Genomic DNA, 13,266 nt, shown 5'->3' on the forward strand with positions numbered 1-13,266 from the left:
TTGCAGAATTAGTTGCATAAGACAAGGAACCTCACTACACTCAGGTCCTCTCTTGAGCATCATTCTATGTCCATTACATTACCAAGACCTATGGAGTTTACTTCTTAATAGCTTTCTAATGGCCTAGGATATACAGCCCTCATCTTAACTCATTTGTAGTATATTCTTCATTCAAGAGCCATCCTAATCCTTTCAAAATAGAAGTCTGATAATATAAAAACAATACTTATTAAGCACCTGCATATAGTTCCCTCCCTTGCCTCTGTGGGCACATCACTCTGTAAATTTCCTTACTCCCTGAAATCTAGCATTTATTTATTCTCCCATGTCCTTTTCCTCTAAAAGTTCACTAGTTAACTTCTATTTATCCTTCAAATCTCACTTCAACCTACATATTCTCAATAAAGCCATCTCTCCTTGCTATCAAACTGAAATCAGCTCCAGGGCACCTAGTTGGCTCAGCTGGTTAGCTGTCCAACTCTTAATTTCAGCTCAGGTCATGATCTCAGTATTGTGAGTTGAGCCCTGCATCAGGCTCCACACTAGGCATGGAGCCTACTTAAGATTCTCTCTCTTCCTCTCCCTTTGCCCCTGCTGCCCCACAACATGCACACATGCTCCCTCTCTCTCTCTCTCTCTCAAAATAAATAAAATAAATAAATAAATAAATAATAAATAAATAAATATAAAAAAGAAAGAAAGAAAGAAAAAATAAATCAATTCCTATATAACAACAGTGAATGAGTGGAATTGGAAATTAAAAACAATGTAATTTATATTAGTATCCAAAAAATTAAGGCATAAATCTAAAAAAGATATGCACAAGATCTTTATGAGGAAAACCACAATATTCTGATGAACAAAATCAAAGAAAAAATTAATGGAAAGATAATCCATAATTATGGATAGGAGACTCAGTGTCAAGATGTCAGTTCTTCCCAAAAATGCCATCCCAGTCAAAATCCCAGGAAGTTATTTTATGAATGTGACAAGCTGATTTTGAAGTTTATATGGAGAAGTGAAAGACACAAAATAGCAAACACAATATTGAAGGAGAAAATCAAAATTGGAGGACTGAAACTACCTGACTTCAAGAATTACTATAAAGCCACAGTAATTATGACAGTGTGGTATTGGCAAAAGAATAGACAAATAGATCAGGGGAACAGAATAGAGTACCTAGAAATAGACTCACAGATCTACTGATCTTTGACAAATGAGTGAAGGCAACACAATGAAGCAAAGATGGTCTTTTCAACAAATGGTGCTGGAACAGCATTGGCAAAGAAAACAAACGAGAATCTAGGCACAGACCTAACATCCTTCACAGAAATCAACTCTAGTGGATCACATATCTAAACATAAGATGTGAAACTATAAACCTCCTAGAATATTACATAGGAGAAAACCTAGAGAATCTTGGGTTTCTGATGCTTTTTTAGATATAATGCCAAAAACATGATCCATGAAAGAAATAACTAATTAACTTGATTTCATTAAAATTAAAAGCTCTTGCTCTGTGAGAGACAATGTCAAGAGATTGAGAAGAAAAGTCATATACTGGGAGAATATATTTGCAAATCTGATAAAATATTGTTATCCAGAATATACAAAGAACTCTTTAAAACTCAACAGTAAGCAACCTGAATTAAAAATAGGTCAGAGACCTTGACAGATACTTGACCAAAGAAGACCTACAGATGGCAAAAAGCAAATGAAAGGATGCTTCACATCATATGTCATCAAAGGAATGCAAATTTAAACAACATTGAGATACTGCTACACACCTACTAGTATGGCCGAAACCTGAAACACTGACAACACCAAATACTGATGAGAATGTGGAGCAATAGGAACTGTCATACATTGCTGATGAAAATGCAAAATGGTACAGCCACTTGAGAAGACAGTTTGGAGATTTCTCACAAAACTAAACATGCTCTTAACATATGTTCCAGCAGTCATGATCTTATACATTTACCCAAAGGAGTTGAAAACATCGACATAAAGACTTGCACATGTATGTGTATAGCAGCTTCATTTATAATTCTAAAACTTGGAAGTAGCCAAGATGTCCTTCAGTAAGGAATGAATAAATAATGTGTGGTATATCCAGACAATGGAATATTGTTTACTGCTAAAAACAAATGATGTATCAAGCTATGAAAAGATATGGAGGAACTTTAAATACAAGTTACTAAGTGAAAGAAATCAATTCAAAAAAAAAAACATATACTGATTCCAACTGTGGAATTCTAGAAAAGTCAAAACTGTGGAGAGAATAAAAAGATCAGTGGCTGCTAGTGATGGTTGAGGGGAGAGATGAATCAGCAGAGCACAGAGGATTTTTAGGACAGCGAAAATGTTCTGTATGATGGATATGTCATTATACTTTTGTTCAAACCAATAGAATATATAGCACAAAAAGTGAATCCAAAGGTCAACTGTGGACTTTAGGTGATTGTAATGTGTCAATGTAGGTAGGTAGGTTCATCCTTGGTAAAAAAATGTGCTGTTCTGGTAAGTGACATTGATAATAGTGGAGGCTGTACATATATGGGGTCAGGAGTATACGGGAAATTTCTGTACCTGTCTCTCAATTCTATTGTAACTTTTAAACTTCTTTATTATGAAATTTGCTGTATAAAATTTCAGTCTGAGGGTTCCATAAGCAACATGTATATGACCCCTATTGCCGCATAGTGGGAGCATTTTCATAAGCGTTCCAACAAATTAGTATTCTTGGAAGTCTTCAAATACAATAGAAAGACTGCAGCAGCCTATGTAAGGTATACCAAAAAACATGTTGGTCATACTAAACAACTAGCATCTCCTGAATGAAATGAGTACCTCTCCAATTGTCTTTCAATGGCTTTCTGAGGCCTAGGGTCTGTATTACCATTGTGACTAAACAGGTAAACCAAACCATATTAACAGAGACATTGTGAAGGCTTACTGTAGGGTCTGACGGTGTTATGGCAGCATGATTGAATGAATAAATGTCAAGGTCATGCCTGTACAGAAGGAGTTCTTGTATCCTATGTAATCTCATTTTTCTTCCTTTTGGTACACTCTTAAAGAGAAACCAAAGTCCTGATTTGCTTTACCTATTTTTATACTTCATGTACATGAAGCCATATACGGTTTACTCTTGTGTTTGGTTTCTTTTGCTCATTATGTTTGTGAAATGATTGCTATTAATGTATACAGATGTGAATTATTTATTGCTTTATAGTATTGTGAATATATCACAATTCATTATCCATTCTGCTGTTGAAAAAGGATTTGGCTAGTTTACTAATTGTGTCCAAATGTCTTTCTAACGTGATTGTGCCAATTTATACTCTTACCAGGAATATTTGAGAATTTCAGTTGCCTGTCCTTACCAACACTTAATATTTTCTTTTTGCTTTAGCCTTTCTGAAAGGTTTGTGGCATGACATTGTTATTTGGATTTGGACCGATGAAGTTGAGTATCTGTTCATATGTTCATTGGCCATTTAGATAAACCTCTTATATGAAGAGTCAATTAGTGTCTTTACTAATTTTTGTAGAAGTGGGAATGTTGGATTTTCTAGGTTTTTAGGAGTTCTTTTTATATTTTGGATAAAGGTCCAGTTTAGAATAAATATGTTACAAATATCTTCTCTTAGTCTGTGACTAGCCTTTTCATATTCTTTTTATTTTTTTATTTTTTGAGGTAATTTCTACATCCATCACAAGGCTCAAACTTACAACCTTGAGATCCAGAGTCAGGTACTCCACCGATTGAGCTTTATAGCTGAGTTTGCATACTCCAAGATTCCAAAGATATTGTTTTTCAAAAGCCCTGATGTTTACTTTTAAATATTTGAATCTGCATTCTGCTGGAATTGATTTTGTTTTTCCTTTGGTGTGTGTGAGGCAGGGATAAAGATGTATTTTTTTTTCTATTAGATAGCCTATTGACTTACCACTATTTATTGAAAAGGCTGTTTTTTCCTTGCTATATGGAGTTATCACTTTTTCAAAAAGTAAAGTCCCACTGATTAGATAGATTACTTTCTAGGTTCTCCATTCCTTTGGTTAGTTTGTGATTCTTCAGGTTCTTCAGAAGGATGACTTTGTTTGTTTTAACTACCTGTACTGTTCAGTGCTCAAGCTAAATCAGTAAAAATAAGAAACCTTTTGGCCATCTTTTTTTTACAACTTTGACTCCTCAGCAAAATCTCTTTGCTTCTGTTCAATCTGTAGAGCCTTCACATAATTGTGTTTTGTATTTTGTCTTGAGTTTATGATTGTTACCTATGGGAGAGTTTGTCTGTTACAAGCTTACTTCACCATACTAAAAGCTGCTTTTACTACCTTTTAAATGACTGTAGTTGCTGATATTATTTGTGTTTTTCTTTTCTTTTTTTCATTGTTAGATTTGCTAGGGATTTTTCATTTTTATTCTTTTTGTAAAAATCCAAATTTTGGCTTTAAAGTTTTTTCTGTTTTATGTTTACTTTTTGTTTTGTCAATTACTGATCTTTATTTTTTTCCCTTTGCATTCAGTTGTTTTGACTGGCTGAGATTTTGGTTTTTCTCCTTTCTGATAAAAGCTTAATTCATTAATTTTCTTCCTTTTCTAATATACTGTTTTATAGACATTTTTAGTGGTAAACAGTAGAACACTAAAAATTTTTAGTGATGAAAGAAAAATGCCAGAACCAGAATGGCCCAGTATTGGTATATCTCCTAAACTGGAACTGTTCTTTATTTTTGCGTGCAGCCCAAGGAAGGAATTGAACAACTACTGACTGGTGCCAGGTGCTCCTTTCGTGTGTCAACTTGAGGACTCTCATAAGCATAAATATGTGGTGCTAGTCTAAGCCTGTGTATTGTGCTAATTGTCCTGGACAGTTCCGTTGAGATTGATCAATTCATCTTCAGTATGAATAATTATGGAAGTCAAGGGAAAGGCCAAATACTTAAAACCATTACATTTGAATCTTCTTACATCAGATTTTGCATGGAGCATCATGCAGACTAGTGAGCTCCCCTGTAAAGAAATCTATAATTCTTGGTACAATGAATAGTGTTAAGAGAGGGAAATATATCACTTTGGACTGCTGTTTTCTAGCTTAGGAGTCTGGATATGAAGTATGTTTATGCTTTATATACTGGATATGAAGTTTCTTGCAGTATAAGATGAAAATAAAAATCGTAGCAAATATTTTAATTCAGAACTAAATTGGAGCCATCTATTACACAACTTCTTAAAACTTTTCTTCATGACTTTTGTTCCATATAATTATTCTACCTTTCTTTCTTTAAATTATATTTTCTTAGGAAACACTTTTTTATTTTCAAATTTGATAGCATTAATTAATTGCATTCTCTACATTGAATTCTTGTGTAATCTATTCCATATCTATAATATTTACTCATTTGTAATGCTATATCTTTTGATTTTCATCAATTCTTTTCTCTGAATAACTTTGTAGCATTTTTTAAAAAACCTTTTTACTCCCAACAACAACAAAAAACCTATTTTAAAGCTATTTGCATGGAATGACATATTAGGTGTATGCATTATTTCCATTTCCAACATTACTGATTTCTGTTTTTTTCTGAATGTAATCTTCCTACTTCTTTTACCTATTTTTTGTTTTTCACTATAGTACTTTTGAAAGAAATAATTAAAATATAAATCTGGTAATCTGTTAATGGTAATTTCCAAATAAGGCCTGTCCAGTAGAATTCCCTGTGTTGATGGAAGTGTTTTATATGTACATCGTCCAGTGTGATAACCATTCTACCCATATGGCTGTTGGGCACTTGAAATGTAGCTGACACGATTGAGGGACAGAATTTTTAATTTTATTATTTAAATTTAAACACTGCATTTGGCTTCCTGTGACTCTATGGAAAACATAGCTCTAGATCTAGATATGACAATTTTTTTCTGTAAAAGAACAAATGGTAAAATATTTTAGACTTTACAGACCATATGGTCCCTGTTGCAAGTATTTAATTCTGCTGTTGTAGTTAGTACAAAAGCAGTCTCAGAGAACCTGTAAACAAATAAGCATTCTGTGTTAGAGTAAAACCTTATTTGCTAAAATGGTGCTGGCAGGATTTGGCTCATGGGCCCTAGTTTGACAGCCACTACTCTAGGTCAGAGATGTGTCTAGGAGTATATATATTTTTTCTTTTCCTACTCTGTATTGTCTGGGTCCTTTCTGTTGCTTTTCCATGCGTGTGTGTGTATGTGTAGAGAGTCTCCTTTCCTGCACTGTTTTAGAGAGAGTATTACCTACACTGGGTTATTCTGTATTTCTTCAACCTTTCTTCCAACTCTTCAAGTCTTTTTTTTTTTTTTTTATATGTGGGGAGAGGCAGTGGTAGACAGGCCTTTTATTTTAAATTTCTTTAAACTCTACTCTTTGTTCTTTTAATCATACTTTTTCACAGCCTTCTTGTTTTATAGGTGCAATATCTTACACAGTTTCTCCAAAGACGTTAAATAGAATTCTTTTTCTTTTTTCTTCCCTCCTCAGATTACCTATGTTTGCTTTAGAGTTGCTTATTCTCTTTTTCATGCCTGTGGTTTCCTTAAATTTTGGTCATCCTTGGTTGTCAGTTCATATTGATATATGGCCAGTTAAATAATATGGATTACTGGAGTAGCTTTTCTCTTCCTTTGTTTCTCTAGCAAGTCTTTACCAATCCCAGGACCTGAGCCAAAGGCAGACACTCAACCACCGAGCCATCCAGGTGCCCCCTGTTTTGGTTTGGTTTGTTTTTTTTTTTTTTTTTTTTGGTGCCCCCTGTTTTTATCTTTGTTTAGTAGGTTATCCTCCATAGCTGTTGATTCAGCCTGCAACCCCTTTGGAGTCAAATGAAAAAAATTCCTCTCTCTTCCCTAAACATACTCCTGTGTGTGCTTAGCCAGGGGTTGGCACACTTTTTCAGAGGCCAGATAGTAAATATTTTACATTTTGTAGGCCTTACCACCTCTTTCACAGCTACTCAACTCTAACATTTCCACCCTAACCTACCTATCATTATGATTTCATATATTATCTTACAGAAATTCTTCAAAATGTCTAGCTAGTATGTTGATGGTTTTCACTCCCTTGTATTGGTCTGAGGATCAGCCTTTTATTCTATTCAGGCCTTCAATGAATTGAATAATTCATACTCACATTAGGGAGGGTGATCTGCTCTACTCAGTCTGAAGATACAAATGTTTTTTTTTTTTATTTTATTTTTTATTTTTATTTATTTTTATTTTTTTTTATTTATGATAGTCACAGAGAGAGAGAGAGAGGCAGAGACACAGGCAGAGGGAGAAGCAGGATCCATGCACCGGGAGCCCGATGTGGGATTCGATCCCGGGTCTCCGGGATCGCGCCCTGGGCCAAAGGCAGGCGCTAAACCGCTGCGCCACCCAGGGATCCCTACAAATGTTAATCTACTCTAGAAACACCCTCACAGGAACACCTGGATTAATGTTTTGCCAAATTTCTTAGTATCCCCTGGCCCAGTTAAGTCGGCATATAAAATTAGTCTTCGTAGTCACATACCTCTTAAGTGATAGAACTAGGATTCACAACGAGTTAAACTGATGACAAAAATCCGTGCTCTTATTTACTGGTTGCACCTGGACCCAAACTCAATATCTCCTAAAGATAGCCCATTTAGCCAATTTATGGATATTAGTTAAAAAAAAAAATGAAGCCTGTTTCCATTGCTAGAAAAGGGTATATAGGGGATCCTCGGGTGGCGCAGCGGTTTAGTGCCTGCCTTTGGCCCAGGGCGTGATCCCGGAGACCCGGGATCGAATCCCACGTCGGGCTCCCGGTGCATGGAGCCTGCTTCTCCCTCTGCCTGTTGTCTCTGCCTCTCTCTCTCTCTCTCTCTCTCTCTCTGACTATCATAAATAAATTAAAAAAAAATTAAAAAAAAAAAGAAAAGGATATATATTCAGTGCCCAGGATGGTGAGAAAATGTGGTATGAAACAACTGGGATAGTAAGTGCAACATATTTAACCCCTAGATGAATGATTCTGAGTTTCCTAAAACCTATGTTAATCTGTGAAAGGGAAATTAGACTCTTTGTTTCTCGGGAGCATGGAAATTTTAATTTAAATTGAGGTTAAAGAACTTTTTCATCAGGATTGTCTAGCACTGAAACAATATCTTTAATAAAACTATTTGCTTTTAAAAATCTTTAGGGGATCCCTGGGTGGCGCAGCGGTTTGGCGCCTGCCTTTGGCCCAGGGCGCGATCCTGGAGACCCGGGATCGAATCCCACATCGGGCTTCCGGTGCATGGAGCCTGCTTCTCCCTCTGCCTATGTCTCTGCCTCTCTCTCTCTGTGACTATCATAAATAAATAAAAATTAAAAAAAAAATCTTTAGAATTTTATTGAAGATGGCCTCCCATCAGTGGACTACCCTAAGCCCTGGAACATGTGGACATGATTAGATATCACTTCCCCAATTATGTTGTCATGGGCACAGTTGACCTAAAAATAGGGAGACTAAAAAAATCAATAAAGATAGGGAGACTGACCATGTGAGCCTGAGCTAATCATGAGACCTTTCAAAAAAAAAAAAGAGAGAGAGTGTTCTCTAGCTAACAAGAAGAAGTTAAGATCAGAATTTAAATGATGTGACATGCTGGGTCTAAGATGGAGGGACCATGGGAAAAGGGATGTAGGAAACCTTAAGGACAATGAAAATGCCCTCAGCTGACAGCAAATAGGAAGAGGGAACTATCTTAGACCATTTCTTAGTGCAAAGAACAGGATTCTGCCATCAACCTAGAGGAGATGGGTTAGTGGATTCCTTCCCACTGACTCCAGAGAAGATCTCAGCCTGATTTTTGACTTTGGGATACTCTGAGCAGGGAACCCAATCAAGACTGTCTTTGCTGGTAACCTACAGAACCGTAAGGTAATAAATGGATTGATTAAAGAAAAAAAAGATCTTGGGACACCTGGGTAGCTCAGTCGGATAAGTGTCAGACTCTTGATTTTAGCTCAGGTCATGATCTTGGGGTCATAGGATCAAGCCTCAAGTCAGGCTCCACACTGGGCATGAAGCTTGCTTAAGATTCTCTCTCTCCCTCCTTCTGCTACCACCCCATTTGCAAGCTTGCTCACTCTCAATATATATATATATATATATATATATATATATATATATATATATATATAATCTTTAGAGTTTTAATGTCATGTTTTTATTTTTTCATTCCCCTAATGAAAAGTTAAAAAAAATGTCAAAAGCCATTTTGTATAATAGTCATACCTTGTTTTATTTCACTTTGCTTTATTGTACTTCACAGATAATGCATTTATTATAAACTGAAGGTTTGTGGCAACCCTGCATTGAGAAAGTCTACTGGCGCCATTTCCAACAGCATTTGCTCACTTCTTGTTTCTGTGTCACATTTTGGTAATTTTCAGAATATTTCAACCATTTTCATTATTGTTTGTTATGGTGATCTATGATAAGTGATCTTTGACGTCACTATTGTAATTGTTTTGGAACACCAGAGACTGTGTCCATGTAGGACAGTGAATTTAACCAATAAATGTTGTGTGTTGTTTTGCCTGCTCCCATTTTCCATCTCTCTGGGTCTCCTTGTGCCTACCTAATATTCTCTGAGACATGAAACATGAAATTAGGCCAATTAATAACGCATCAGTGGGCTCTTAGTGTTCAAGTGAAAGGAAGAGTCCTACCTCTCACTTTAAATCAAAAGCCAGATAGGATTAAGCTTTGTGAGGAAGGCATGTTGAAAGCCAAGATACGCTGAAAGACCTTTTGTGCCAAACAGCCAAGTTGTGAATGCAAAGGAAAATTCTTGGAAATTAAAAATGCTACTCCAATGAACACATGAATGACAAGAAAGTGAAACCTCATTGCTAACATGGAGAAAATTTTAGTGGTTTGAATAGAAGATTAAAGTAGCCTTAACATTTTTAAGCCTAAGTTTAAGCCAGAGAAAGGCCCTAACTCTCTTCAGTTCCATGAAGGTTGAGGGAGATGAGGAAGCTTCAGACAAAAAGTTTGAAGCTAGCGTAGATTGGTTCATAAGGTTTGAAGAAAGAAGCTGTTTTTATAACATAAAAGTACATGGTGAAGCAGCAAGTTTTACAGAAGATCTACCTAAGATCATTAACAAATGTGGCTATACTAAAATACAGATTTTCAAGGTTGACGTAGGCAAAGTAGCCTTTTATTGAAAGAAGATACTGTCTAGGACTTTCATAGGAAGAGAGAAAAAGTTGATGCCTGGCTTCAGAGCCTCTAAAGATAGGCTAATTCTCTTGTTAGGGGCTAATGTAGCTGGTGACTTGAAGCCAATGCTTATTTCTCATTCTGAAAATCCTAGGGCCCTTAAGAAATATGCTGAATCTATTTCACCTGTTCTCTATAAAGGGAACAACAAGTCCTGGATGACAGCACATCTATTTACAACATAGTTTATTGAATATTTTAAGTTCACAATTGAGATCACACACACACACACACACACACACACACACAAACTAAAATGATTCTTTTCAAAGTGTTATTGCTCATTGACAGTGTATCTGGTCACCCAAAGGCTCCTATGAAGATGTGCAACGAGATTAATGTTTTCATGCCTACTAACATAGCATCCATTCTGCAACCCATGAATCGAGTAATTTCAACTTTCAAATCTTATTAAGAAATAATTTTTTTTAAGATTTTATTTATTTGACAGCACAAGCAAGGGGAGTGAGAGGCAGAGGGAGAGGGAGAAGCAGGCTCACCATCGAGCAAGGAGTCTGATGCAGGGCTCAATCCCAGAACCCTGGGATCGATCATGGCCTGAGCCAAAGGCAGACACCTAACAGCCACTCAGGTGCCCCAAGAAATACATTTCATAAGGCTGTAACTGCAATAGTGCTTCTTTTGATGGATCTGGTCAAAGTAAATTGAAAGCCTTCTGAAGGAAGGATCACAATTCTAGATGCCATTAAGAACATTCATGATTCATAGGACAAGGTCAAAAGGTCAACATTAATAAGAGTTTAGAAGAAATTGATGCCAACCCTCATAGTTGACTTTGAGGTTTCAAACATTCAGTAGAGGAAGTAACTACAGATATGGTTTAAATAGCAGGAGAACTATAATTAGAGGTGGAGCTTGAAGACCACCAAATTGTTAGTGTATAAAACATGAATGGATGAGGAATTGCTCCTTATGAATGAGTGAAGAAAGTGGTTTCTTTTTTTTTAATTTTATTTATTCATGATAGATACACAAAGTAAGAAAGAGAGAGAGGGAGAGAGAGGCAGAGACACAAGCAGAGGGAGAAGCAGGCTCCATTCAGGGAGCCCAACGTGGGACTAGATGCCGGGACTCCAAGATCACCCTGGGCCAAAGGCAGGCACTTAAATCGCTGAGCCACCCAGGCTTCCCAAGAAAGTGGTTTCTTAAGATGGCATCTATTCCCGGTGCTGTGATGCTGTGAAGACTGTTAAAATGATCATAGGATTTAGGAAGTTACATAAACTTAGCTAATAAAGAGTGATGGGGTTTGAAAGGATGAACTCAATTTTTTTTTTAAGATTTTATTTATTTATTCATCAGAGAGAGAGAGAGAGAGAGGCAGAGACACAGGCAGAGAGAGAAGCAGGCTCCATGCAGGGAGCCCAACGTGGGACTCGATCCATGATCTTCAGGATCACACCCTCGGCTGAAGGCAGCGCTAAACCGCTGAGCCACCCGGGCTGCCCTGGACTCAATTTTTGAAAGAAATTCTGCTGTGAGTAAAATGCTATCCAACGATATTGCATCCTACAGAGAAATCATTCATGAAGGGAATAGTCAGACTATGTGGCCGACTTCATTGTTGTCTTATTTAAAGAAATCGCCACAGCTACCCCAGCCTCCAGCAAGCAGCACCCTGATCAGTCAGCAGCCATCAGCGCTGAGGCAGCACCCTTCACCAGCTAAAAAATTATGACTGAAAGCTCATATGATGGTTAGCAATTTTTTTAGCAATAAACTATTTTAAGGTATATTTTTTTAGACATAATCTTATTGCATACTTAATAGGCTACAGTATAGTGTAAATGTGACTTTTATATGCCCTCAGAAACCAAAATATTAATTTGAGTCACCTTATTGTGACTTGCTTTATTGTGGTTGTTTGGAACCTGCAATATATCTGAAGTATGCCTGTATAATTTTATCATTCTTCATAATGAAAGATTCAAAAATAAGTTTATAGTCTGGTATTCTCAGGTAAATTCATTTTAAAAATAAAGCAAATCATGTTTCCTTTTTCTATTAACATTTCTTAAATGAATTCACATGAAATTAATGAATTGCTATCATATGTGATGATCATTGAGCTGAGCATTGGAATATATTCATTTTAGAGCTCATCAGTAGTTCAGTCATGATTCTCTAATTGAAGTAGTTATGTCAACCCTCTTAGTTGGCTCAAGGTCTTGAGCCCTTTTTTTTTTCTTAAGGAAAAGCTTTTTGTGATAAAATTTATCCTTTTAATTATTTCTAAATATACAATTTAGTGCCATTAGGTGTATTTACAACGTTCTATAAACATTGCCACTGTCTGTTTTCAGATCTTTTTCATCATCCCAAACAACTCTTTGCCCATTGAGCAATAATTCCCCATTCCTCCATTGCCCAGCCTCTAGTATTTTTTTTTTTTTTGCCTCTAGTATTTTTATTCCACTTCCTGTCTCTCTGAGTTTGTCTGTCTAGGTACTTCATAGAAGTGGAATCATATATTTGTTCTTTGTTATCATTTGCATAATGTTTTTCACTTAGCATAATGTTTTTCAGAGTTCATCCATCTTGTAACATGTACCAAAACTTCATTTCTTTTTATGGTTGGGTAATATTTCATTGTATGTATATAGCACATTTTGTTTATCTATACATTTTTTTCCTTAAAGATGTATTTATTTATCTCAGAGAAAAGGGAGAGGGGTAGAAGGCAAGAGAGAGGAAGAGAGAAAGAATCCTAAGTGGACTCCACACTGAGCAGAGCCTGCTGTGGAGCTCAGTTTCACCACCTATGAGATCGTGATCTAAGCTGAAGCAAGAGTCAAATGCTCAACTGACTGAGCCACCCAGGTGGCCCTGATCCATACATTTTTTTGATAGACATTTGAGTTGTTTCCTTTTACCTATCATGAGTAGTGGTGCAATGAACATTGGTGCACAAGTACCTCTTAGAGTCCATGCTATCAATTCCTAGGTATATACCTAAGAGTGGAAT

General features: G+C 36.3%; 1 protein-coding gene across 4 annotated transcripts in view; it reads left to right on the forward strand.

The window, feature by feature from the left end:
• IMMP1L (inner mitochondrial membrane peptidase subunit 1) overlaps window positions 1–13,266 on the forward strand; it is a 79,999-nt gene that overhangs the window by 4,293 nt on the left and 62,440 nt on the right. The window contains exon 2 of one of the 4 annotated variants that reach the window (XM_055301058.1): window positions 11,604–11,778. The exons of the other annotated variants lie outside the window; for them this stretch is intronic. The gene's annotated coding sequence lies outside the window, so the exon portion shown is untranslated. The remainder of the gene's footprint in view (window positions 1–11,603; window positions 11,779–13,266) is intronic. 4 annotated transcript variants of the gene reach the window in all.

Source organism: Nyctereutes procyonoides, unplaced genomic scaffold (assembly GCF_905146905.1).
Source record: "Nyctereutes procyonoides isolate TBG_1078 unplaced genomic scaffold, NYPRO_anot_genome, whole genome shotgun sequence".
NCBI lineage: Eukaryota > Metazoa > Chordata > Mammalia > Carnivora > Canidae > Nyctereutes > Nyctereutes procyonoides.